This window comes from Schistocerca nitens, chromosome 8 (genome assembly GCF_023898315.1).
Source record: "Schistocerca nitens isolate TAMUIC-IGC-003100 chromosome 8, iqSchNite1.1, whole genome shotgun sequence".
Taxonomy (NCBI): Eukaryota; Metazoa; Arthropoda; class Insecta; order Orthoptera; family Acrididae; genus Schistocerca; species Schistocerca nitens.
This window is the reverse complement of record NC_064621.1, coordinates 427,253,852-427,256,915: the sequence shown is the minus strand read 5'-3', so window position 1 is coordinate 427,256,915 and position 3,064 is coordinate 427,253,852.

Here is a 3,064-nt window from a genome sequence, read left to right as displayed (position 1 = left end):
GAAGACGACACGTCTCCATTCGTCCCTCCATTCACGCCTGTCGCGACACCACAGGAGGCGGGCTGCACGATGTTGGGGCGTGAGCGGAAGACGGCCTAACGGTGTGCGGGACCGTAGCCCAACTTCATGGAGACGGTTGCGAATGGTCCTCGCCGATACCCCAGGAGCAACAGTGTCCCTAATTTGCTGGGAAGTGGCGGTGCGGTCCCCTACAGCACTGCGTAGGATCCTACGGTCTTGGCGTGCATCCGTGCGTCGCTGCGGTCCGATCCCAGGTCGACGGGCACGTGCACCTTCCGCCGACCACTGGCGACAACATCGATGTACTGTGGAGACCTCACGCCCCACGTGTTGAGCAATTCGGCGGTACGTCCACCCGGCCTCCCGCATGCCCACTATACGCCGTCGCTCAAAGTCCGTCAACTGCACATACGGTTCACGTCCACGCTGTCGCGGCATGCTACAAGTGTTACAGACTGCGATGGAGCTCCGTATGCCACGGCAAACTGGCTGACACTGACGGCGGCGGTGCACAAATGCTGCGCAGTTAGCGCCATTCGACGGCCAACACCGCGGTTCCTGGTGTGTCCGCTGTGCCGTGCGTGTGATCATTGCTTGTACAGTCCTCTCGCAGTGTCCGGAGCAAGTATGGTGGGTCTGACACACCGGTGTCAATGTGTTCTTTTTTCCATTTCCAGGAGTGTATGTCGACGTAGCAGCTCAGTCCCCCGCCCACCACCGCCATCCCACCCACGTTCCTCTCTCACAGCATAGCATAGTTCTCTGAATTGTTAGAAGTTACAGTTTCATCTTCTCCTCTATAACGCATCATCCTTATCTTCAAGCTCTCAGCGCCCTTAACATCATCCACAATAAATCCCTTAAATGCAATTCTTCTTTCATCATTATCTTTCCTCGTCCACAGACTATTCTCCTTAAATTTAATACTGCATCTCGTCTCCGACAACCAATCAACTCTGAGATCTAGTCCAAGATTTAACACACTCTACTCATATTTGTCATCTTGAATACGAAATCTTAGTAGTGCTTGTCCTTTAATTGGTTTGATTCGGTTTCTAACTGCACTTATAACGCGAGCCGCAGGTTCCTTGTAACTTCAGAAAATAGTTCGTTAGAAAACTGATAACAGAAAAGTTCTTTTCAATATTACAACATTTGCTCACACAACATAATGAAGACGAACATATATATTAAACTACACAAACATTTTTTTCCACTTTTGTCCCTTATTATTCATTTCTGTGGTCATAAAGTCTTAAACCAACCACATTGTGAACACCCAATGACTTCTTCGATTTCAGACATCCAAGATAATATGCATTAGCGTGTGGAGTTCCTCGCATTACAAAAGAACCATCATAAATATATCTGAATTTAGAAATTTCTTGATTTCTCTCGCTGGATTTTTCGTGAGTTTTTAATAGAAGAAAATCACCAATTTTGAACTTAGTCACTTTGAGGACCTTACCATGCCTTTCTCTTTCATTCGTTTTCTGACCAAGTCTTTTTTTTCCTTTACGATCTAGTTCGACATTGGCTGGAAATTGTAAGGCTTCTTCTTTTGCTCTTACAATTTAATAGGATTTCCTTAGATGTAAATCCTGTAGTTTCATAATGGAGGGTACTCATTATATTTTCAAAATCCGTAATAAGCCTGCCTCAAGCCTTATGATAGTACTGGCAGTAAGTTGTTATTTACTGACCAATCATCTGTATCTGGTCGCTTCTTTGGTCTCTTGCTTTCTACATCTTTCACGATTCTACCCAACTCTTGCCATCATACGGTGTCGTCGGGTGGCTCTTTTGGTTTTGAGAGTTCGAAATCATTCACTACTGTAATCAAATCTTGGCCCAGCATAATACTATCTAGAGGCTCTTTCCTTTTCAGTTCTGTATCTATCACCGGATTTTGCTTTGAAAAAACTTCATTTTTACCTATTTTCGGTAAAGTTTTGTTCTCTCTCCCCTATTTCTACGTCTTCTTCATCTGAACTATCATTCAGTCCTCCTTCACTATCTGATACAAGCATGAATGCTACCTTAACACCACGAGCCAATTCATCATTTGATCTTTCGTTATTTTCATTTTTCTGGTCATTTCCTAAATTTTGCACTTGTTTTTCAGTTACAGGCACTTCTTCAGTAGCATTTCAGATGACATCAGCTTTCAGTTCGTATTTAGTATAATCATCATGCACTTCAGTGGTTCGCATGTAGTCGTCGGAATCTACATCTTCATCAGTATCGCTAATGATTTCTTGTGTGAGATTTTCGACAGCCAGGATCGCATCCACACTGTCGAGGATTTCATCCTCCTCCCCATTCCTGTTTATACTGACCGTGTTTTTATTTTCTGCTCCAATTTCCGTAATATCGGTAAGTCGAGTACTTTGCGCGGCGCCTTCCTTCCTCTCACTAATCTCTTCTTCTAAACTTGCTGCACTCGCACCTTGGGCGGCGCTTCCTATTTTAACCTCAGTTTGATTTACAGACAAATTCCGTATTCCGACATCTCCCCCATTTATTACTTTTCTGGCTGTACAACCTTCTTAAAAATTTTCCCTCTCATATTGCTTTATACTGTTAATTAAATCATCATGCCCTTTTTCGGTCCCTGACAGACGCCCTTTCATACAACTTGTCCTCCATTTTACTTTTACTAACATGTTCGATCTTCTATTCGTTTTGGTGATATTCTCCACCAAAACAAATCCACTGACTTCTTTTACTACGTCATCTCTTTTTACTGCACCTATTTCAGTCCCACAGCGTCCAACTGACCGCTCCGTGAAGTTCAATGTATGCTGCGGCCTGGTTCGCATGCTACTGCCTGTCGCTTTGTTGCTCGTGTGTAACTCATATATGTCAGCACCTGTCATTTCACGTACACCACCTCGTGACGCGTTTCTACCCTTAGCTCGTGTCTTACATTCATCTTGCTTTACCCTGTAATGTTTCCTCAGTTTGGGGCCAGAATAATTGTCAATGGGAATGTGGCCTGTAATACAAATGGGCCTTAGTTTTCCGTATCATCTCTATTTTG